The sequence below is a fragment of the Centropristis striata genome, chromosome 9 (genome assembly GCF_030273125.1).
Source record: "Centropristis striata isolate RG_2023a ecotype Rhode Island chromosome 9, C.striata_1.0, whole genome shotgun sequence".
Classification (NCBI taxonomy): Eukaryota; Metazoa; Chordata; class Actinopteri; order Perciformes; family Serranidae; genus Centropristis; species Centropristis striata.
In genome coordinates this window covers 31,607,378-31,633,458 of record NC_081525.1, presented here as the reverse complement: position 1 = coordinate 31,633,458, position 26,081 = coordinate 31,607,378, and the positions used below count along the sequence as shown (strand labels likewise).

Genomic DNA, 26,081 nt, shown 5'->3' with positions numbered 1-26,081 from the left:
TAATAAACATTCAACTTTGACCTGTTGGTGGCGCTAGAGCTCTTGAGCTAGAGTTGCCTACACAGTATCACCACTTGAACTCAAGTAATGGGTGGTCTGCTGTTAAATTATTACAATATTCGGGAATTATTATATTATCAGGACTTGTGAAATGAAGGCTAACCTGATAATGTAATAACCTCCCATTAATGTTATACTTTATAACATAATTGGTAAAAAGTGTATTACATTATTGGGAAATGCACTTTATTACATTATCGGGAAGTTATTACACTATCAGGTTTTATTACATTTTCAATGGACTCAAGTGCAGATTTTTATTACATTATCGGGGTTATTACATTATCGGGAATTTATTACATTATCAGGTTCTACAGGCTTCTTTAAGGGATATTTTATAATGTTAATTAAACATTGACAAGTGAGCTAACTGTATACCCTGATGAAGACCATGAGATTCAATTGAAAGTTTAAAAAAAATGATGATAAGGGAAACCATTGGGATTATTTCCTTACATAAGACATTTTACGGTAATGTAACTATTGCTTCAAAATGACTGATTGAGCAGGAATGGTGGAGTAAAAGCTCTCTTTTTTCTTGAGAGAGTTAATATATCCCATAATTTGCACTTTCCACCGAATAGGTGTGCAGCGTCACTACTCCTTATGGAGCTGCTGCTATAAAAGGATGTCTTTAGTCTGGATTTCAGTGGGGGAGGCACAGCGGTGGCGGCGACTCAGTGACACTGTCACTTTATAGCAACAAGGTTCACGTGTTTATCCCTGTGTTGTGGTGTATTTCCTCCAGGTGCTCCAGTTTCCTCCCACAGTCCAAAGACATGCAGCTCAGGTTGACTTGAGACTCTAAATTGCCTGTAGGTGTGAATGTGAATCTGTCTGTCTGTGTGTGTGGGTGGGTTAGTCTTGTGATAGATTGGCAGGTTTCCTTGCCTTTTACCCATTGCGTGCTGGAATAGGCTTCAGTCTCGCGTGACCCTGAAATAGGAATGAATGTGTACAGGAAATACATGGATGGATGAGTTCCAATGGAGAGTTTTAATGTCTCATCATGGTGGAAGTCATGTTTCACAGGCTTGACTTGAATATTGGCTATCAAACTTTCTTAAAATTAAAGTATTAAATAGAAAACTGCATTCATATCACATTGGAGTCTTACCGTCCTTCACCAGAAGTATTTACTTGTAGGATGCTATTCATTACACAGTTATTAGCCATTAAAAGTTACTATTTGGTCCATAAAGTGTAAGGAAGCTTTCCACATCAGCGTAGACACTTAACATGGTCTTTAATAATAATGAGTATCAGATGTGGGGATGCTGTGTAGCTATAAATGTGCTTGTAGTACACAAGGGCTTAGTGAAATAGGCGATCCAAAAAAGGCATGCAAGTAACACCCAGAAATAATATCTATAAGATTGTTATTGGACTGACTATTCATATAAAGTTTAATAAAAAACTGCTTGCTGATAAGTTTTCCTCTCTTAAGAAAAATGTGGAAGAAAGACTTTTTTTTAGCAATTTGTGAGCACCCTGGATTCTTGTTTTTCATTATAATTGATAATATGTTTATTTCTCAAGTACATGTTTCAAACTATTTGGTTTGTTAATTTATGCTGATTAACTGTTTCCCCGGTAATTATGCTCAAGTAATTACAACATTAATCTCTCGTGTGTGAATTTCTCGCACAAAACTTCCTACTAAATGCAGATTCTGTGGCACAAAGGTATTAAACATCACACTAATGTCTTTCAATCTAAGCACATGTGTGTTAATGTAAATTGTTGCTTATGGGAAACTACAATAACTGAAAAGTGACAGGTTGAAATGAGGGCTCACCCTGTCCTACACCACCTATGATCAAGGGCTCAGATGGCCATTTTTAGAACAAGGATAAAAGGTTCCATTGGCAGCCTTGCTGTGCAAGAAACCATCTGCAGGTCTATCAAAGATGGCAAAACGAGGTCTGATGCGGGCTCATCTACATTCCCCTGACGCTGCAGGACCCCTGGAGGACTGGACAGGACATAAGAGGCCATAAATGATTTTCTTAGCACCGCAGGTCTTTACTGTGGTCAAGGAAATGACCAGAGTGTATGAGATAAAAGCAAACGTGTTTTAGAGCCCCGAGAGTCGGGCTGACATGAATGACAATAAAGAGGTTGTAGGCTGAAGGAGCACAGGAGGAGGGAGACACAATGAGGAGGTGAATGCAAGTCACTGTGGTCCTAATGTGCAAAAACGTATGCAAGCCCAGGTTAAAAGACTACTCGGAGAAAAGTTTTGATCCATGCAATACCTCTCTCTCTATTGAAAAATTACAAAACTACTTTTTGTAATTTCTCTATTCATTATTAACACAGGTCATAGACCTATTACTTCTCAAGGTATTGACAAAACCCGCCCTCTCCGCCTCCCCCACCTCTAACCCAACAAACCTAAATTGGAGAATCGTTGAACAAACTTTTGCATGTAATCATACACATATTTTATTCATGTAATGATATGCAATAATAGCTAAATCCTTTTGTGTCAGCATTTCCTGCAAGCATGCTCCAAACAGAGCATCCTGTAACTGAGTAGACAAACACTGTTTGCCAATAGACACCAGAATGACTCTCTAAATTTAGGACACTTAGGAATGCATATTTCTCTTTAGTCAAACCCAGTGCGCATTTTGTCCAACTTAATTACACAGAATGTTGTGCCCTACTTATATCTGCACACTTCAGTTTCCCTAGTAGGGGACCGTACAGGCAGTAATAACACATTTCAGACTCTCCTCCTTGACAGACAACTTATCTAACTTTGAAGGCAGTAGCTCCAAGATGGCTAAGCTGCTCCAAAAAAGTGGAAACTGTCAAGTATGACTTGTGTGTGGTGAGGAACGAGCTGGAAACTGAATCGCGCTGCAAGAAAAATATTTCACATCCACTGTATCGTATTCTAATAAACCACATTCCCCACCAGTGGGGGGATTATGACTGTCCATTTGTCTTGGCTGGGCCACCACTGATAGGGAGACATTCCCTCTCTGCGTCTGCTCCATGCAAAGTTAAAAGCGACGCTGGCGACTGCTGCAAGTCATTTGTCTCTGGTAACATTGGCTCGTAGGAAGCCAGGACCCCAGCTCTACTGGATGATACATTATTGCTATCACTTGCCCTTGTTTAATTACATCCATGTATGGGGTCTGGTATCATATCCTTCAAAGCTTATCCATCATGGGAAACTTTAACCAAAGTCTGCGTTATTGTGTCATATAATCCTGTGCTTGACAGAATATGTGTAAGAATATTTCAGCAATAACTTAAGAAACAGTATGGAGTCTCGACAGCTTATCCATTAATACGGTTTATCACAGCCGCAGAATATAAAATTAATTCTCTGGCCTTTCACATTTAGATCTTTCCCTGAAAGCCTTTGAAGAGCAGCTACTTTTTTTTCTTTTGAGTGAGTGATTTTGATTAGAGCCCAGTGTTGTTTATTATCATGTCACTCAAAGTCTTCACACTGCCTTTATGTTCTAATATAAAATTTAATCCATGCAATATCACGTCTGCAGGACATATGTTGTGCATACATGAAAGTGCTGCATTAAACACAATCCACTGTGTGGTACAAATGTTCAAGGCCATATGTATAGAAAGAGAATATAAAATGAAATAAATCAATATGTATCACACCATACCTTTACTTCACCTTTGTATGCTTTGGGTGTATCTGTACGTGTGGATGAGGTGTGCGCTTTGGAAAGTCCTTCAGTTTATTGATACATAATTTAAAATATATATTTAAAAAAAATAAAATATAAATAAATAAATATATATATATATAAAATATATATAAGGGCAGGATTTTATTTGGTCAGACATGCCAATGCAAAAGTTGTGAAAATATGCCATCTGTCCAACAAATAATGCAGATGGTGTGAATGTCTATTTAATTTTCATTTGATTTCTATTTATTCATTGGCCCTATACTCTGCTGAATTAGCGTTATTTTAGAATTACTTTTTTGGCATGTATGGGACTGGAGAAAGTTGAAATAATCATCATTTACCATGTAATTTATATTGTATTGACTAGCTCAATAATACACAAGCGTGAGTATATATTTTTTCCAACACTTTTTATTTTTCCTTTCAATACTAGCAGATTTTTTTTTCAATTTGTAGGTTGTGATTGTCAAAAAAAGGTGGATTTTATATTGTATTGACTTGCTCATTATTACACTAGCATGAGTAAATATTTTTTTCAATACTTTTTATTTTTCCTTTCAATACTAGCAGATTTTTTTTCCATTTGTAAATTGTGATTGTCAAAAAAGTTGGATTTTACTGTCTTGAATCCAAAGAAATATCATGTACATGAACTCACTGACACAAACACATGTACTTCCAAACTCATTTTGCAAAAACATGCCAATTTGTGGAGCAGAAACAGTTGTGTTTGTGTGTATTTAGCCCCCCGTAGCCAATGAAAAAACATACATAAACAAACTAAAATGAGCTCTGCATGAATCCTGATGCATCTCGCTTTGTACTGGTGCTACACAACATCTCGATGGCAAGTGACGGCACTTAGTAGACTTAAACATTTTTAGTTCATGATAGCTGCATTCTTAACTTCACCAGTATGAATAAAAGCGATTCAACAAAGTGGGCGACATATTTGTCTGACATGGCAACACTCTGGGGAACACTTGGTGTGAGATTATGAGCTTCTGTGCAGTTTAAAAACTCTCTGTGTTAACAAACTGCTTGGATATGTTAGGAGAGCTAGGCTCTTGTCCTGCAACTGTTTCATTTTATTCATATTGCCCGTTTTTCATTTGTAAGCATTTCACATGCAATAGGATCCTTGTTTATTCAAACAAGAATGCACTCTACATTCAGCAGCTGCAATCTTAAGTCTCTTTTTTTCTTTCTTCCCCCGTTGATGAATTGAATAAGAAAAACCCTCTGTGTTTCACCGAGGGGGATATTTCACTGAGTGGCAAAAATGCAACAAATCCACAATGAAAAGTAAACCGACTCAATCTTTACTGATACTCTCCCCTAATCTGTTCTTGAGAGAGTGAGATAGATCTACATTTTGAATTTAGCACCAAACTCAATCGCTCCCTGGATGACTAATGTGTTGCTGGGACAGAAGCTTTGCAATGTGTGGCGAGATCTCCCAGGGCCTTTGTGGCTCTCACATGCTGGACATCCCCATTGAGACAGTAAAGAATAGGTGGTCACTAGGTATGGACACAATGAAACAGAACTCAGGGACTGGAACAATTGCTTGAGCTGTCAGAGGGTGACAGAAACTGTAATTAATGATATTTTCTATTTTCACAGAAGAGAATGAGCATCTGACAGAAGCATTATTAATGAGCGCAGCCTTGTTGGAGGGAATAATGGCAGTTTATTAGCAGCAAGACAGATTTAACAGATCTCTCTCAAACAAAGGGTTTAGACACATTGAAAAATGGAGACAATCTGCCCTAAAGATCCAATGGGAGAAAATCTTCAATACAACAAAAATGTTGGTATTGTGATTATATTCTTTTTTTCTCCCTCGAAACCATCTGTTAGGCAAGTTGATGATAAAAGAAGTCTCTCACAGTCTTATCTCTGGAAAAGAGAAGATGTTGATAGAAAAGTAGTATCAAGCTAACCATTTCTTCTACTACTTACTCTGTGGTAATTTATCTATATAAACTATTGTTTGACAGGTACATAGATTGATATACTAAGCTTAAGATACAAAAGACTTTTGAGAGAAAAGGTGATTTATAGGAATTCTCATGGTCATTGCTTTATGGGTTGCATAGCTTTATTAAAGTTTTAAGATGATGACCATATATATATATAATTGAAATAATTAATTGGAATAATTACTAAAGCAAACAGACATCCATTATACTGCAAGGTTGTCGTGAAACAAGAGTTTTAAACTGCGATACGCGTAAAAAAGAAGATCGATACACCGTAGCTCTTTTGATAGCACGGTAGAAAAGAAAAGTACACAAAATAGGAGAATTTGTGCTGTCTACTTGTTTCTCTGCCTCCAGGCACAGAATGCATAACAGTTTATTTTGTTCTCTGTTGTTTCATCCGTTTCAAAATCTGATTGTAGATCTATTTTTTAATAGCTTGGCACTTTTGATACCATCAAATACAGATACTGTTTTCTATTATATATGCTGTATCAAAAATGTATTAGTATAGATACTTTTAACAACCTTATTGTACTGGTTGTATTAGTGGCCTCAAAGCAATTTGTATTTAAGGAAAATATATTTCACCACCTTAACAGGAACAAATATGTTGAATAAATGGAATATTTTTGGTACAGGGGTTACTTTATCCTCCTACTCCTTGGAATAAGACAAAGTCTGAACAACATATTTACAGATTCTAAAGATTGAAGACCTCATTTCAAAACAGCAACATCAATATATTTATCTTCTATAAATAGATGATTATGAAATACTCATTTCTGTAACTATCCAATGCGTAGCCCCCTTTGGATTGAGAGGTGAATAAACCAACACAACTACGATTAATCCAACCCATCATAATGAGAAACTACTCAATTACCCTAAAATTATCCCATTATTTCTTACAATATCTTATAGATTCAGGCAGGGAATAACTATTTTGAAGTAATGCTGATAAAGGCAATATCGCCACTGGGTGAAAAAGATTTGTGAAACGTATTCCGGCAGTGTTTCATCAGACACTCGGCTTCATTCATCTCACTGGACTGAAATATGGCTCCGATGTGACACTACAGGCATATTCCATTGAATAGATGTATTAGATGATTTCCAGAAACGAAATGATACCCCCCCGAACCTATTTTCAGTTCATGTAATTGATTCTCATCCAGCAAGTTTGACTGTATTATGTTTGTTTGAAAAGTTAAAAGAATTCGGCTAATTTCTCCCCAACCAGGCAATACTTAACCAGATTAGAGTGGCCACTTCAAGCTTTGTTGATGCATCCAAGTGAGGCAGGGCAGCCCAGCTGCAAAAGCTGATCAAAAGAGAGAGGGGGAATGTGATATTAGCATCAAGTGCTCCAGCGAGTGACTCAGACAAAAACATTGAAAAAAACATCATTATTAGACACTTCCTTTACCCATGTTTGGAAGTGAATATATCTGTTTGTGCAGCAGCTGTGTGCATCCATACATGGCATTGATTCGTACTTTAACCAGCATTATAAGGCAATTCCTCTTTTCCCTTTCGCATCCCGTTATTGGTAGTATGCTAATGACATCCGCTGTGATTAGTGATTTTCTTCTAATCTTTATTCCACGGTGGCCTGAGCAATCACAGAGGTAGAGCTTCGAGATTTACAGCAGCGAGCTGCTTCTGACTGCTCTTCCCGTCTGCCCTGACTTGATTTAATTTGAATAATAACTAAAAATTTTGATTCAAAGGCCACTTTGGTGCACCACTGTGCATTTGCAGATTCAGGAAACACACCCACAGGAACACAGGAATGCCTTTTTTCTGTCATGACCTAACCTGTTTTGGGTAAAAGGTGTTTAAAGAGGGAAGTTCCTGCTTCATCACTAATGCTTAAAATGGTAATGTCTCGCATATGAATATAGTGATTCTACACTGATCTTTTTTTCTTATGGCCAGAATTTATTGGTTTTTCTCTGCATTTTAACACAATTATTATCATTAATTTTCCATCTAACACTGACTAGGAAGCTCACACTTGTCAACAACGATCTTACAATATCGGACCATCATTCCAAATCTATTCCAACTGCGGAGCGAGCTGTGCATTTGGTGGAAAGTTATTGAATTTGTCTGAGGCTTTTGTGCTCCAGCACTTGTAGAGACAATATAAAAGTCTATTGTATCCCCTGGAGAGTGTGGGGGCTGTCCAAATAACTGTGGTCTCACACCGTTTCCAAGCATTTGAACTGGAGTCCGTCCAGAACACAGGCAAATGGATTATTTGATTCTTTCCAGTTAACTAGTATTAAAGGGGAAGAAAAAGAAGTTACACAAACCGTACCAGCGGCACGTCAATTTAACATCCTGCTTCGAACATTTAGTATGACATCATTACAAAGATCAAAACCCCCCCTTGTGCCAACTATTGAAAAGAAGTCTGTCATTTATTCTGGTAATTGAAATACTTTCATAAGTTTCTGTTGAAGTCTGCCCGTTATAAAGTGTCTTTGAATGGAGACACTACAGGGTGCAGTTACTGGTGCGAGTTTGCATTGAAATGCACCTGGAAGCCCTCCCTAATTGGCAGCCATCTCATTTGGCTTTGATACTCCACCTCATCATCTGCATGAGCAGAACAGGCCATTGTCTAGGGAGGAAGTGCAGGTGAGTAACAGGCTAATCGCCAAAGACAACGCAGACAGTGCTCCGGAGGAAGCACGAGTTCAACATGATGCCATAAAGCAACTCCCAAATAGTGTCAATTACAGCATGTATTCATAATATACTGTGCGGCCCTGTAATGTTTTAGCGTAGCTCGTGCGGAACTGTATTATATGAAGAGGTAATGTGGGCAGTAAAACCTGAGTTTAGACAGCAAGATCCAAGGACCTTCTAATTAAGAGCGCCATCTCAGGGACAGCATGGGGAGTGATCTAATGGTGAGAGGCCATGCATGTTTTTACCTGCAGTGTGCTTTATCTACCAATGCCTCGCAGCAGGACCTTAGACCAACCTGTCTCCTGCTTTACTGCTGAGATATAGACTGAAACGTGCAGGCACTAGGAGCTAGTCAAGCACCATTACAACCTGAGTGAAACAAATGGGTAAAGTGTTTATGCTGGGTTGTACAAACAGCCTCACCCGTATGAGGTATCATAGGAGTACCTTTGCTTTGGATACAGGCACGCTGCTCCAGAAGGTGTGGCAATAGCATTCACACCACCTGCAGAAGTGAAAAAGACCTCCCGCGTCTTCCTGTGATAGGGTGAAAAGAAGCATTCATGCTATTACTGCAGTGCAGGCTTCATCCTCTCCCTAGCAGTCAACTATAACCCATCTCAGACATGCGAGGTGCTAATTACAAAAGGAAGAACTTTGGAACTTGGACAGAAAAAAAAGAAACTCTGGCATGCAAGATCCAAGGTTTACACAGGTGTCTAATCCCACAAGTTTTGTTTGTCCTTGAGAAAGATTTCTTTTGCTCAAAACATATGACATTCCTCATAACTCCACATTGTGTTTGTGTCCATCTATAAAATTCTGTACAGACCTGTAGCTGCAAGCAGTGACTTATTATCAAGTATTACAGAGTATGAAAAGCAAAGCCTAAGCACTGACAAAAATATGAAAAAAAAACCCATACAGATGGGATATGGCCTATTGACCAACCTTCTGATATGTGCAAGTCACATGGATAATTGAAAATGAAGAGAATCAAATTGAAATAAAAAGAGTTCATAATGGTTCTTTTCAAATTCTGCTACAATTATTTTCAGTTTACTGAAGAATTAATGAAGAACATAGGGTAAGTCAGACAAACGCCTCTTCATCCGATAGCTTCAATGCTCTGAAAAGTCTTCTAAAAAATGTTGTTTAATGAATAAACACTGCTGTGTTGCATGTTTTATACAGGTTTAACTTTGTCAGACATTTGTGGAATAATGTATTGGTGTGTCATAACTCTTCTGAGGGTTGAAAAATGGATTTAGTTAAGTGCAGGAAGTATTATGTTTAGCTCAGGGCAAAGTGTTCTGTTGAGTTATAGCAGCCGATTACCCACAGCTCTGGTCCGGGGACTACATGGGGTATTTGTTTACACCAAAGGAAATGAAACTATTTCCATTTAACTGCCCTACTTATTGGCCTCCTTCGCTTCATTCCTCAATACATGTGATATGTTTCCTACTGTTACAATGAGTATCTCTACTTTGACCACAGCAGATGAAAAAAAAAAAAGAAATCCTCTGAGCTAGGAAATAAAAAAGTTGTGCATTACATGAAGCATTGTGGAGGAATCCTGTTTCCTATTATGTCTTCATAACTGACTGACTTTTTATGCAGAGGTGCTGATGCAATTAGCCGTCCTCGTCCTAAATGTGTGCCAGAACGTGCTTGGGTTTCAAAGAGTCAAAGAAACACTATCTTGCTTCAATTTCAGGGGACCTGTGCTTAATTTGGCCTCCTTTATCTAATAGAGTTTTCCTTTTTCAAACACCATGTGGCTCGCTGTTGGTTGAATCCAAATAATGGACCACAATGGTCAGCCACAAGAGCCAAGAGACTGATGTTTTATCTGTGATATCACCACATTTTTATCTCTAACTTTTAACAAGTTTATCCTCTAAAATTCCCACTGCTGCTGTGAGACTATTATCTATGTCTCGGTTGTGAATATAAAGAAGCACTCTTGCTGGAAGCTGTGAGAAAAATATAGAAATAGAAATGTGGCCTTTGGTTGGAAAAGGGCTGAGCGTTAGGCAGACCTTCCAAAATGAACATTGAAAACACATATTTTACCCACATTTATCTCCATCACTTGACAAGAGCACTGACAAAAGCTCCATAACTTGATTTCCAACGTGCATATATTCCTCCCACTACAGTGTCAGCATAATCCCTGCCAGGAGTGTGCTGCATAGGGCTGCAAGAAAGGCGGAGAGATAGAGAGGAGATGAGGGGCTGCTGGAGAGAACGATGAGGTTGATCCCTAGTAAGCCGGCCCATGGCCTCAACCCTCCAGCATTTATCTGAGCAGCAATGGTGCTGAATCTGACACCAATCACACAGATGAAGAGACACCCGACTGCCCCTGATTCTACTGCCCCCTAGAGGAAACAGCATGACAGGCAAATGTAATAAATGCATCTAAATGCATCATTAGATTCTACGTTCCAAGGTGGTTGAAGTTATCAGTCATTTTTACGAGTCTCTTATAAAGCAGATTCAGTTTAACTTCAAGTGAAATGCTCTTCTCTACTTTGCTTCTCAGACTTTACAACACAGAGTATACAACACAAATCAATATGCAGGAGTAGGCTATTCAGAGTAAATGGACTGTGTGCCTTTTGATTTATACACACAAAGCATGGTTAAGGGAAAAAAAGGATAAAGACAGAACGATTTCCCAAAATAATTTGTTCTGTATTGACTTGGTCTCTGATCCAGTGATACAGGAACATATCTCTAGAGCAAATTTACAATCTACTGTCTCTACAATATTAAATTGTTACCCACCCATTACGCTAAGCACAGATGCCCCATCCAATCGGCAGCTGGCGTGCTGTATATTTCCGTTAATATTTCACATTAGCCTGTGGCGCGACATAATACCAGATGATTGCTTGTCTGTTATGGTATACGATGAGAAGTGTTCAGGGCTGCTAATGTGAGACGTCTCTGTTTACCACTTTGATGGATGGCCTCCCTGATAGGACCTGAGTTACGTTCAGGGGTGTCACAGGAAAAAGATGACAGATGGGCCCAGCTGTTGAAGATATCGACACTTTGACCAGACCATGAAGACATTAATCACAGCATGGCTAAGCAGCACTGAGGGAGAACGGGTGACTTCTCTTATTAAGACACAAGTTGCAAATGTATAATGGACCGTTCAGTGATCAGAAGTTATGAATATTATGTCGTAAGAAAAAAACGAAGACAATGCTGAAAGCTTTAAAGAACTCAGACGAACTTGTAACATGATTAACTGTCACAAGAGATTAGGGGCCAATAATAAAGATAAACTGGGGGTTGTTGATGCTGTAACATAATACTAAGTGATGGCAGATATCAAGAAGTCAGTGTCAAAATGAAAAAGAGGACACTAATGGATCTTCAGTCTCAGTCGCACCATCTTGTCATACTGATAAGGAACAACTGGTGACTCACTGTGAACAGATAGAACTTTTGCTGGCTTTCAAAGACATTTATCGGGAGTGTGATAATTGATAGCTTTTCTTTGATTGTGTTCATTCTTTGCATTGATCTTTTTATACATACTCCCATATAGCATGTCTGCTTATGGAAATTAAATTAAATTAAAAATTAAAAACATCCATGCAAGAAACTAGACCTCAAAATATAGCGATATTTAATGTTAAATCTATACGAAACGATATAAAAATGTGAATTGCATATATTGTCCTAGATTTTGCCTTATGGCAATATTTATTTTTGTCATCTGATCCTTGCACGTGGCAGCAAAGCCAAAGCAAACCATAGAGGCGCTGTTTATGGAGTACACAAAAATAGACTTGACCATTTGGTTATTTTATATAGACAATGTATCTATTTAATTAGCAGAACGCCTGCTATATCATGAGATATATATAGTTAGATAGTTCAAGATATTAAATTACCCATATTGGGAAAGAAGATTTTAACCATATCGCCCTGCAAGAAATTGCTTCCACAGTTGCCACAACTCTCTCAGTTTCCACCCGACCAGCTGCTGGTTAGTGGCAGCACAGCTCAGGGCTAGAAAATAATATTCATGGGAGATGGAAGAAGTGGATGATGATGTATGTGTTGTGGGAGGGGCTGACTGAAAGGAGATTAAATCCCAATCAATCAACAGGAAGTGATGTTGTCACTGAATGACTTAAATTCACCCAGAATGGACTTTACACTATAAGAGCACCACAGTCTGAACTAAAAAGGCCCAAGATTAACAGAAAATATGGTTTTGTTTCATCCACACACTTCTAAAAGTTCTAAAAGTTTACCAGACTAGTCCTGCAATACAAAATGAAAACAAGAGCAGTTTTGAAACATTAGCACTGAGCTACTAATACAAAAGTACTTTGGTATCATACAATGATCATAATTAAGGTTATTATGATAACCTCTTAATGTGCAAAGAAAAGTGATGGAACAGACAACAAAAGTCGAGCTGACAAATTAGACATGAAATCATTCATTAACATAATGTCTGGAAGTTCATTAATAACATTGTTTTTAATTATTCATGGTCTTGTTTCACTACAGCAGTTCTTCTCCTGCTGAGATACATATCTCAATTGGCTAAAAATGCTGGGAAAAAAATGTCAGAGTGAGAGGGAAAGAGGGAAGGAAAAAATTGAGAGGGAGAGAAAGAGAGATCACAACGCACACAAAGATGGGTCATTATTTCAGCACTGCAGGGGAGACAGTTAAACACTACTTTGTTCTGTTCAATTTGACTCTGTGCAACATAACATGCAACCATCTGGGTGTAAACCAGCTTATACCTTATTTCAAGCAATTTTATGCATCTCATAAGTACGACTGTTTGACTACCCACAGAGCTGTGTACACGCTGCACAGCTTGGTATTCTATGGAAATCCCACTATTATTATCAGTCACTGTAGCCAACATTCACGAAGAAATGCCTTTTACACCAACCATAGCTCAGTGATAAAAACAACTTGTTTGCTTCCATTTGTGTTTGGTCATCTTTCCTGAATAGAGAACTGGATTCACCTTGAATTTTTATATTTACTAGACATGTTTTGTAATCATCGTTACCAGGAATCCACAGATTTGACATTTCCAGCCCTGATGCCTGAGCTGTCGCCAACAATCCGATACTCGTGTTTAATTAGTAAATTGAATGTTTCACTGTGCGGAAGTGACCGAGATCATTCTTTTGTGTAAGGCAACGGCAGGCTCGACTTAAAAACCAAACATAGGCATAAATTCCCCGTATTGGGCACCAACAGTTTGGTTAAAAGAAACCTTACAATTAATAGTCAACATTTAAACAGGAATAACATTTCCAGTAAATAATGTATATAGTGTATAAACATAGATCTGAGTTGAATAGATCGTCCCTATTGTAACAGATCAAGCTATTTTAGTTCAGCATCTATTGTATTAATGCAGCCTTAATCGTTACATGGAGTTAATTCTGAACTTTGGAAAGAAGGAAAAATAATATAAATAAAAACATAATAAAATAAAACGAATAAAATTATTATTTTCTTCTGTCAAAAAATGTGTACATAGCCTAAGTGTCTGAGCAGAGCCACTCTTTAATCCTTCACATTTTAAAAAACCTCAGCTTCATCAAGGTCAGCATTAGCAAAGCAAAGAGCCAGAAACTGATTCTTTCTCCAGCTTTCTTCTATCCTATCCCTCTTACACTTCAGTTGAATATCAGATGAGATGTTATGCAAGAGATCTCCTTTTGTTTATTTCAGATATTAATATCTCTGGTAAATACAATCCTACAACAACAATCTGGTCGGACATGTCTACCACAGAAACATCATGGGGTTTGGTGATTGCCCACTGTGGCATACCTGCACAGATGAAACTCATCCTATATTCTAAATGCTAAGTGGTTTCATCCAGCAGCGAGGAATGGAATAAATATGTGGATGGCTTTTCCTCACTCAAATATATTCTCAAACATGGCTGCTTGCCCCGGTGCTTAGCAACATCGAAGCCAAGCAGATAAAAAGGGAAGAGAGAGAGGAAAAAAGGGAGGCAAAGAGAGAAATCCTTGCTGACAGCTGCTTTCTCCATGCTTCTCCGTGTTGTAAAGATGTTACTCTCAGAACTGTATTGAGACAACTGACCCATTGTTCCTGTTGTAATTAAAGAGACCACAGCTGAAGACATGAGACACATGGCCAAAGGGGGCTTTCCTCACTTTTACAGCACAACTGTCCACTGTGAAGCTATCAAGATTGAGTGGAAATAGCTCATGATGTCATTACCTAGATTTCATAAGGTCATCTTGCATTCCAGACGCTAATAAAACAGAATGCGATAATTTGCTAATCTTTCATGACGTACACTGTAGAAAAACAAAAAAAAAAAACCTGTTATTTTTACGGTAAAAAAAACAGCAGCTGTGGTCGCCAGAGCTTTACCGTAATAAAAACGGTATAACTTTTTTTAATATTACGGTAAAAAGATATTGGCACTGTTGATTTGACGTTTAAGATTGCCATTTTATTCCATTTTTTACTGTATAAATGAAAGGTTTTTTATCAAAAGAAACGCCGTTTAGCCATATAATTGACAAGAAAATACTTTATAAATGAAAACGCATGAATTAAAGATTTTACCATTAAATATTACAGTATATTTTTGTTAGAGATATGGTTTTAGTACATTTGACAATGAGAAAAAGTATTTTTACAATAAATAAAAATACAAAAATTACAGGGATGCTTGTATATATGTTACATCAAATACATATTACAGTGTATTTTACATTGGAGTAATGTATTTTTCAAAAAAACAAAACTGTAAAAAATACTGTTTTGGCTGATTTATACATTTACGCTGTTTCATTGTTACTGATAAATGAATTAACCCGTTTATTATTTTACGGTCTTTTGCTGTCATGGTTTAGTAGTTTTTCACCATAAAATCTACAGACATTTTTACAGTGTATATTAAATTGAAAAATGTACAAAGATGGTATATTTTATGTTCAAACTGATACATTTTTGTTTTTATAAATATATCCTTTGATTCTGAATTTGGTGCCTTCTGTCTGTATTTATACAGTGTCTCAACTTCTTTGAAATCAGGGTTGTACAATTAACATCATAAGGAATAATGCCTTTATTTTACTTTTTATCTACTTAGTCCACTGATTGGATGATTCATGCTTTTTCTTAATTTATTTATTTATGGCATGGCATGGCAGAACCATTTAAGATCAGTTGCTCTTTGTTGTTAAACACAAATATTTTTCAATCTTAATAAACATCTTGTCAATATGGCCACTGGAAATCCTTTAGACTCTTAATCACAAGCGATTCAAAGGATGTGACAAGATGCTATCACCATGTTACTTCACTTTTTTTGGAGATTGCTTTTATTATTATCAGAAATCACAAATTTAAAGCCAACCTTTTTTCTATTATTTTTCTTTTTCTCAAGTTCAAAGAAACTCTTTTGCAATTTTGATGAAAAAACAACTTACAAATGAATGCTGTCATGAGTGCTAATTTTCAATTACATTTTGGATTGCATTTATTGCAGCAAACACATTAGTCAGTCATTTATCTGATACATTTAAACTACTGTATCATTGGTTGTGTTATGGTGTTGCACAAATTTCAGCATCTGCAATCCCATTCCACTCACTTGTCCATGAGCCTCCGCCTGAAGCAGCTGTAAATCGAGTAATTTCACAGTAGCATGAAAAGTTGGAGACAGGCTTAGCAACAATGTCATGCGAGACATGGAATCACATTCATCTATCTGTGTGACTATTTGATACATATCTACTTAAGCTTTGAGAACAGAGTCTGTGTATATTCCCTCTACACTCTGAAAAATGTCCTCATTCTGTTAGCCAGATAATGGCCAGTCTGACTTCAAAACAGTCTATTCTAATTAAAGTCCTGGTCCAAGGCAAAGCCACATTCCACCGGCAGCAATCTGATGGAGGGGACGGATTCACATGAAACAAGCAGCGTTGCAGCAGACTTTGATTACTGAGGTATTCATCGGATGCCAATCATTCAGCATACCTGCTTTCGATTTTTGGTGCAGATTTGATATTTGATATTTCTGATGTTTCACAGCATCAATTAGCAGCGAACATTATTGCACAGAATCAGAAACATGCACTTTGTGGATAATATAAGCTGGTTTGAATGTTAATTTCTGTCGGGGATGACAACAAAGCACCGAATAATTAGACTTTATCAAAGGGAAAGACATTTTTGATGGGAAAAGTCAAATCAAATATTTCTCAACAAGTTAAGTTTTTTACGTGCACGGAATGACGGAAACTACATGTTTCTTTTTTATTACATGTGTGCAATACGGGTGAGAGGGTTTAATGTAGTCCTGCTACCTACGAGCTGGTGAGATAAAGGGTCAGACAAACAGCAGATGACTGTTCAGTGAGTGGGAAGAGATGACCTTTGAGACATTAAAGCATAGAAATGACTTTCCCTCAATATAACCACACAAAGCTCAGAGTATGTTCGCCAATGGAGGTTATTTTTTTTCTTCTCATTTTTTGTCTTCTTTGTGTATCTGTTCTATCAGGATATTTCTAAGAATATTTTACATATTTAAATGAAATTTGATGACGAGTTAGGTCTTGAGCCAAAGAATAAGTGCTTTGTTCCTTGAAGGAATTTAGATCCAAATGCATCACCAGTGACGCTTATTAGAAGATTTTTCACCTTTAGCTCCTGTGTTTTAAAGAGTAAATCTGCAATGTGTGTTGCTTTGGAAACATAAAAAAAACAGCCAAACTGGTCATCAGAAATTTGGTCCAACTCATCAATGTGCTTTTCCCAAAGAGGATATAAGTAGTCTTCAGAAATCCTAGCCGCAATCAGCCAATCAAGTGTATTTTGAGTATTTTGATCTGAGCCAGATGCATTTTTAATTTCTAAACATTTTCTATTATTGAAATAATGCATTTTGAGAGTTTTGAAGCCTTGGTAGAGGCTCTCTGAATGTTTTCCAGCTCTTAGATTTGTGTCATCCTTCAAGTGTAAACCTACAGCTTAAGTGGAAGCAAGGTGGTGCTGCTTAAAAGTCATTACTGTTGTCTGTACTGCTCCATGCACTCACTGTATCTGTAGACACAGTGGTAACTTTTTCTTTGTAAAGGGTTTACATACTCAAGCCCATCATCCCCAGCTTGACGTCAGGGCTATCGAAGCGGCTTCAGAAATGAGTGGTTAAGGTTCTTAACAGCTTCACAGCACACGTTATGTCTTTGCCGCATAATTACATACTGTGGTGATTTGGAAATAAAAGTATACAACAAAATTATCATTTTTAGTGCCTGTCCGCTCCACTCGTCAGAGTGTGTGCCATCCAGTTCAAAGAAATGATATGAAATCCCCAAAAAAGAAAAAACACAACACTGTGGGCCATTCACAACCAAACGTGAAGGCAGAATTGCTTTGATAAATACTGAGCAGTCAGTTTCCAGATACACACACACACACACACACACAGACACACACACACACACACACAGAGTGAAAACTACTGCACTAAAACTGCACTATATATAGATAAAAATATGGGTTTCTGCAAATGTAGTGAACTCTAAACGTCATTTAATATTCTGGGAGTTTGGTAGCATTTTCAATCCACACACTATAACAGATGAACATCATTGTTTAAATCTGCTTTGTTGATTTTCAATAAATCAAACAGCTGTGCCTCTGCAGCAAACTCTCCCAGATGCCAGAAACTGTTAGAAGGTGGGCAATACTTCAGTGTTCTATGATTAGGCCATATATCAAAGTTTATAACTCACCATAGCAATTGTACTTGGTGGAGAGAAAATTGACAACTGGCCCAAACTCAACTACAATGTGGAACTTATTAGGTCTGCAAACCTGCAATCTTGGAAATTCGGCGTGTGGTAAGGTTAAGGCTGGAAAAACACTTTGTGTAAGGTGAGGGAAGATGGTGGTTTTGGCTGAAGAATCAAAAAAGTGCACGTCTTGTTTTGTGCATCAAGTCAGCATTTATTTTATCTTTCCCTGTGTTTGGAGTTGCACAAACCTATTAAATAATTTAGTAATTTTCCAAAAAACACTAACAATTAAATGTTAAAAGCATCTACGGTATGTGGCATCAAGTTATTGATTACATTAAACGTTTTCCATATTAAAGCATGTTAGATATGTCAACAATACTCATTCAGTGAAGAAATGTGAATGGTTGTCTAATAAGAACTACTAGCAAATAAGCATCTTTAGCATTATTGATACATCCAAGTACTGCTAGCTTGTAGAAAATTATAATGCAAGTGTCATCACTTTATTTTACAATTGTCTTCTCCCTTTTTCACTTATTAATTACTGATATGGTACTGCTGAGTTAACCAGTCTTATGGCTTTGAGTGATGCCTCTGGACTCTGGAGATTATAACAAAAATTATCAGTAAGTTACTGAAAAGTCAATGTATGACTGTCGACTCTTTCTCTTCAGTTCTCTGCCCACTGTGTCCAAAGCGCTCGACTTTGAGAGCAGAATCCTGGTCCTGTCCTTAGTTAGCTGCAGGCAACAAAAATGCTTTATTGATATGTTCAGTAGGCTATCAATATTTGCAACCAGTATATGACACTAGAAAGCATATCTGGTAAGCATTGGATTTCTTTCAAACAAAACTTTCTGGTGCAAATGAGTTATATATAAATGCAATTTCTAGGAAAAGGGGTTGGAATTAAATCAGATATAAACATGGTGGTAAAAGATTAACTAACATGCACTTCTGAATTATTGTACCTTGCTAATAACAGTAACAATCAATTACATGGCAAGTTTATACAGACTAATCACTGACCAAATCATTACAAGCCACCACCTCTAACCATAGTTATGCCTAACATCAAGTTAAATTATTTGGCATCACTTTCAAAACTGATATGTATGTCCATTCATGGCAGGATCTATTTCAAAGGTGAAATCGTAAACTTCCCACACATTGACACCCTTTCCTTTGAGGGTAATTGATTGAAATGGCGTTTACACAACATTAAAGTAGGCATACTCTTGTGTGGCAAGTTCCGTCAAAGCCTGCCTTTTACATGGATTCAAATCAGCTAAAGCATAACTTTTAAGATGTGTCAGCAAGTAAGTGTGAAAACCATTGCTGCTGGGTTGCTCTTAAAATTGATGTATGAAAATAGAGCCATGGTGTGAAATGCATTTCTTCCAGCACAGTCCTGCGTATGTTTTTAAGAGACTTGTTGGCAATGTTAACTAGTGCCACCTGACAAACCGAGGTACATTTCTTTATGGCAGCGTGCAGACAGATGGATGTATCTTATTAATAAAACCTAATTAAGGACACCAGTTTTAATAAGTACCTTAGAGCAGGAAAGCGGTGCCGTTGCTTCTCAGTGCAATGTTTTCTCTTTCACCAAGGTGCTAATGAATCTCCCAATGCTGCCAGGACTCCAAACACCATACTGCCACCATGACTGATACATAATATCATTATGTGTAATGTTACTGGAAAGGTTCATAATATCATCAGGTAATAGACTATAGCCAGAGCAGCCCACACACTTAATTATCTTTAATAAGCTCCACCTTTTTAGTCCATTAGCACCAGCTGTACCAATGTGTGTTCAACTTGTGAATCAACCTTTTTTTGCTGCCGATTAACATTAACGTCCTCAAACTAAAGGCCATTATGTTTTCTGCTTTTGATAATTCATGCATACTAAGGCTTCAGCCTATCTCCTCTCATGGCATATTGGATGAGATGCCATTACATAGAGAGAGACTAATAGAGACACACTTATAGGCTATTAACAGTCTAAACTTCACCTGACTCTTAGCAGTTTGAAAGGAAACAAGAGCTCCCATGCAACATTCAAAGGGAGAAAATTCATTGTGGACAGCAATTAAGGCATGAATTAAACCAAGGACCAATTTACTATAATGAATATTTTGCTTCCCTAAGTTCTGACCAAAACCAGTGTTCAAACCAGAGGATATATTGGCAGTCACTGCTGTTGGTTGTTGGGTTGATGGCCGGTTGTAAAATGAATCTATGTTCTGAAAATTGGCATATATTGGTAAAACATCTATGGCTCTAGCATTTTTTTCAGGACTAAAGCTGGTCTGAATGCAGACTAAGATAAACTTATTGCAATTTGTAAGATTAACAATGTTTTAATCAGTGACATTTTATACACATTATAAATTAAAAACATTATCTTTTTAATTAATGTTCCATGTCAATTTTCAGAGTAACCTTATTGTGTCTTGATTTAAAAACAGCACCTGCTAAAGCGTCCTCTCTTTTTAAAACTTTTAATGAACTGATACATCTTTGCTTTCAACATCTAAGTTTTTCCTTGACATGTGCAGTAGGTTCAAAGCAAAGCATTGCATAGATTTCTGTCAAATCTTAGTGTAACATAATGGATATGACATTTAACCTAATAAAAAACATCTGCAAACATCCATTGTCACCAGCAGCCTGTGTGTGCTGTTAGTATTATTCAAACTAATAATATGATGGCTTGTCGGGTCTCACCTGCAGGGTTAATGCTGCACTGAGAAGCATTGATGTTTTAACAGCAGTTGTAGTGAGGCACATCTGGTACAAACAGTTCATTCTAAGGAAAGTGATAGGCAGGTTTCTGTGGTGTTGAATAGAATATTTCCCCAAACTCAGAGACATTTGCCACATTGGGGAGGATCTTGGCTTACGGCAGAAACTTTTATAAGACAGTGGCAAGCAATATGCTCAGGCTCCCTATTTCCTCATGCTTTCTGCACTGCATTGTTTATTGCATTATTGTGGAGAAAATGATAAAAATGATTTACTTTCCTATTTGGCCCTGCAAAGTTAAGCAGCTTAATTCTTACGTTTTTAGGTCCAACCTTTCTTCCATCTTTGGAACGGCCCCCAGGGAGATGTTTCTCTGCTATTGACCTCTCTTGAATATGAAAAATCTTGCTGCATATAGGCCTGATTATGCAAACACTGAATCAGTTTTTCGAATGGGAGATAACCTGAACCTGCATAATTTCCAGAATATGTATTTTTTGTTTGGATGATGAATAGGGAAACATGTTGTTGCTCATACCTGCCCAACTGTAGCTCATCCTTCTTCCTGTTACCTTGGGCCTAATTTAATAACCTAAAACTCACTCAGCCAACTGTGATCCTACTGTGCACCCTGATGGCAGAAATATGTGTAAACACCTGCACTAATTACCTTCTCAGGCAGATTATTTATGAAATGCATTAAAGCATGTGTAAAACGATTCATTGGTCAGAATTCAGGGCAATTTTTCACTCGACCATCCAAATATCTTCCAGCCCAGGGGAGGCAGAGCACGTTCCCACTGAAACTTAACGGCATTATCTCTCTGTGACTGTTCATTTTCAGGACTGTTTGTCGAAAGGAGACTAAACAAGATTATCAAATAGACAAAGAAGAGTTTGGCTGTGTTCTCTAATTCAGACCACATTGATTGTTTATGTTTGATGTAATCTGCTTAATGTGTTTACTGTCCTGTGGACATTCCTGTTTTTCATGAATTTTCCTGAAATAAAATGATGACAATACCTGTTCCTCAAAATTGTATCTCTCGTGAATAACCTATGCCAAGATATACCTCATAAATATTTTCTTATTATAAAGTTTGTGAGCGAGCGGATTGACTGCACCGCAGGTGCTGAGTAGAGGACAAAATTAGAACGGCACTCCGCCTTGAGTGTTCAGGAGGACTAATTGAGCCAAACTTCTCAGAGATAGACATCTCTGATTACATTACATCAGTAAAATATTCTTCTCCAGTCTCACAAGTGTGCTGATACTGGAACTACAATGAACAAGACAAACTTCCACCATGATTAACAGTCGGTAATGATTTCTCATATCTACTAATTATCCATGTTTGGTTATCTTGTACCAGAAGTTACTGGGAGGGAGCCAAATTGATCAAGAAATTTGTATTCATTTTCAACCATAATGATGAATGAATCTAATTTGAAGAGTCAAGTCAAATCCATTGCTATCTCATCAGTGAAAATGACAACAGATAAAAGATTTTCAGGCCTCACCATTCAATTGGTGAATGATTTAATATAGTTGATACACTGGGTAATGAATTTCATTGATAGGCTTTTACAGATACAGAACAGCACCAAACTCTTGCATCACACACAATAAAAAATTCAGGAGCTTACTCAAGTGTTTCACTTAAGTTACTGCAGGCTTTAGTGTGGTGCAATATACAATGTAGATCACAGAATGGGCCTAATGACGTGTGAATTTAAAAAAATTTTTTTGCAACAGACCAGACTCCAGAAATGTGTGAAACCAGCACAGCGAACACTGTGCAAAAAGAAAATGCTTCAAGTAAAAAAAGAGATGTGTATACATTTCCCATTGAAAGATTAACGTGAAGGGGATTTAACTATTGAAGCAGGTGGTGGTTTGACAATAAAACAGTGAAATGTAGTATGAAGGTCAAGATGGTGGTTACAGTAGAAACATTGCTTTCTCTTCAGTTAAACTCTCAACATGTGTGAGAAAGAAGGAGATTCTCTAGGTGGCCAAACCTCACTTCAACTGAAGTTCCAGCTGCCCAACCCAAAATCTGCTTTTTAAATATTTATATTTAAATGTCCCATTCCAGTTCGAAACCGCTGTAATTTTTTTCAAATCTTTTTGTGCTTGGGTGATTTAATTCTGACTCATTTCACAGTTTTCTCAGACTGTGCTGTCATGTGAGAATGCAGCATATCATTAAGATCCCGAGGTACAATCAATCATCAGAATGCTTAGAAAAAGACATTCACATATTCATTAATATGTTAGTGGATTACGTGGCGATTCGCTTGTGGTGCTCAAAGAGCCAATAAATAAATACATTAATAAATGAATAAATAATAAATACATAAAATATAAAACAACTTAAAGGCAATAGGTTTTCCTAGAAAAAAAAAAAACCCGGCTACTCAACATTATCCATGGACTTTGTAGTTTCATACATTTTTCGTGGCACTATGAGCACCACAGTGGAAGTGCCTTTAAGTCCCAATATATTCGAGAGAAGGCGGACATCTTTACAGCCGATATCTCCAAAACTGGGTAATTCACACCAAAACGATGTAGATTGTTCAACAACTATTTAGGTAAGAGGAAAAACATTTATTTTTATTTTTGGATGAAATGTTCCTTTAAACCATTTGGGGCATAGTTCTGGGGTTTAGACATGCTACTTCCAATTCAACATTTGTTATGAAAGCAAAAAATCTTTCAGCTAAATTAGAGATAATTTTAAAAAGTGCTAAAATATTCAAGAACTAAAAAATATTGGATGTCCTGGAATAATCTGCAGGATCAGGATATAAAGTCCGATCCGTTTACGATATATTTTTTTGCTCTCTCTCGGTTTGCCGTTTGTCAAAAACACCCTGAAAACACTGCAACCACGTAGAGCTGTGAGCCAGTCAGCTGCAGAGCGCACAGAACAAATAAACAGCAGCCAGCAGTTTCAGTTAATGATATGACAGCATGCGTCATCAAACCATGCGAGCAGAGCCACGTTGAGTTTTAAAAAGATTCTGCAATGTTTTCTCACATTTGAACTTCAGCATTTTGTTGATAGAAGGTGGTCAAAATCCTGCACAAATGTCCCGTGTCAACAGGGCCACACTGATGCTCTGTAAACAAAACTAAATTGATTGACTTATTGCTATAAAATGTAATGTAATCCTACTTTATGCCAAGTGTGCATTGCTATATGTAGAAAAAATGTCAAAATCATTTTTAAAAGTAGTCGCTTGGACTTAGTATTGGCAGATGGTCAATAATAAAGGAATTTGATCGGGATCAGGGCCAACAAAAAATGGATTGATGCATCCTTTTAATTCATTTTATACTTAAGATGAGTCAAGCCGTGTATGCGGGCTCCAACTCCAACAATTTACTATCTGCACACAGAGGGATCTGGAAGTAACATTTCCTTCAAAGGGCGGCAGGTACTATACTGCAAATCATGAAAATGTGCTTGCTTTGACTCCGTATTTATTAGCTGGATGTAGCCATGCTCAAGCAGGTGACAGCTAGTCAGATGTGACAGAGTGCAATATTATCCCTGAGACACCGTCCCCCCAATTTCAGACAGCTACATCATGAGAGGATGATGTGTTTGAATTATTGATACATTCTCAAGGTTGAGTGCATCATGCTTTTTAAGAGGCTCTGAATGCTCTGAAAATGGTTTTAAAGAAAGAAGAGCGTTCATGTCTGAAATCCCACAATTAGAGAGTTATAAGTACACAAGAGCTATAAAATGATAACCCCCGTGTGAGCAGAGGGAAACTAAGAGATGCCGCTCTCAATGACCACATAGGGCTTATGGTTTCTGAAGACGGAGACTTGTGACAGATGCTTCTATCTTTCTATTGCAGTTGGAACATTTGATCCGCGCGCACAGCGGATCATGGAGAGGGAATTTGTTATAATTAACTATGAGGAGTGAATGCATCCTACGGAGATTATACTAATTACTTGAGCTATCTTGGAGGTTCACTATAGGATCAGAGCTCTCTGTGTGTATTTCTGTGTCATACGGGTCTCTTGGAGAAACAAACATACACCCTCGTTTGTTTTCTATTAAACCCAGTACTTAAAATTCAGAGACGGAAACTGATAACCTTTAACAATAGCATAACTAGTTCAAGCTGTTTTTTAAATGTAACTTTAGGGGTCATTATTCATCGTATCTAAACCAATTACTTGGTCTCAGGTTAGGCATCATCATAAATAACAATTTCTAGTCTTAAAATGTATCATTTTGCATCACTTAGTTGAACATTTAACTCTACAAATCTATGTAATTGCTCCCTCCACACTTTGCCCTGTATGTTTAGCATTTTTAACACAGCCGTCACTCCCTGTTCACCTGCCCTGTAGACTAGCCTCCAGGCAAGAAGCCATTTGAAAAATGATTTGAAAATTTGTGAACTTATCCTTGAAAGTGACTCTTCATATTGAACTCACAACAACTCAAAGTTGCGAGCATAATGTGTCTGTGTTGTCAGCCATATTAACAAAGTGAACACACCATTAAACAATGTCATTAACCACCGACTCATGCTAATGTCTTCCTTTAACTATCAATGACGCTTAGCTTACTGGTCTGAAAGGGAAATCTGTTTTCTGGATTATTAGTCCAAAATAGAAAGTCACTGAGCACTTCGAATGTTGTTGTGGTGCTTGAGAGGGTGGGACACTGCAGTTAAATTGAATTGAAATAATTCAAATGGCAAGGATGGGCAGTGTAGGACTACTCGTGATTGTTTTTATTGATGTATTTGTGAGTGGTTAGCACAGAGTCAATGAATTGGGTGTTGCTTTTATATTGTGTCCTGTGCAATACCCCATTTAGCATGCCCATCTAAATGCTAATAAGATTAAAGCTGTTTTAAAATTGCTCAGTATAACTGATGTAGTAATTCACTGATTGCTAACTAACTGTAACTTTGTGGCAACTTAAATTTGACATGACGCCCTAAATCCTCACTACAGCACTTTGTTTGTGCTGAGTTTCTTACTAGGAACCTGGAAGAAAATCACTTCTACGTTCTTGGCCTGGAGCCCTTTCTCTTTCCATTAAACC

At 37.4% G+C, this 26,081-nt stretch overlaps 1 long non-coding RNA gene across 2 annotated transcripts in view; it reads right to left on the bottom strand.

Moving 5' to 3' along the window:
• Positions 1–5,434: 5,434 nt before the first annotated feature.
• The window catches only part of LOC131978279 (uncharacterized), an 80,789-nt gene continuing 60,142 nt past the window's right edge, over positions 5,435–26,081 (bottom strand). Inside the window, exons 3-5 of one of the 2 annotated variants that reach the window (XR_009394946.1) lie at positions 8,876–8,965; positions 6,981–7,049; positions 5,435–5,642 (exon numbers count right to left, since the gene is read on the bottom strand). This is a non-coding gene — a long non-coding RNA (uncharacterized LOC131978279). The remainder of the gene's footprint in view (positions 5,643–6,980; positions 7,050–8,875; positions 8,966–26,081) is intronic. The other variant, XR_009394947.1, reaches the window with a different exon arrangement.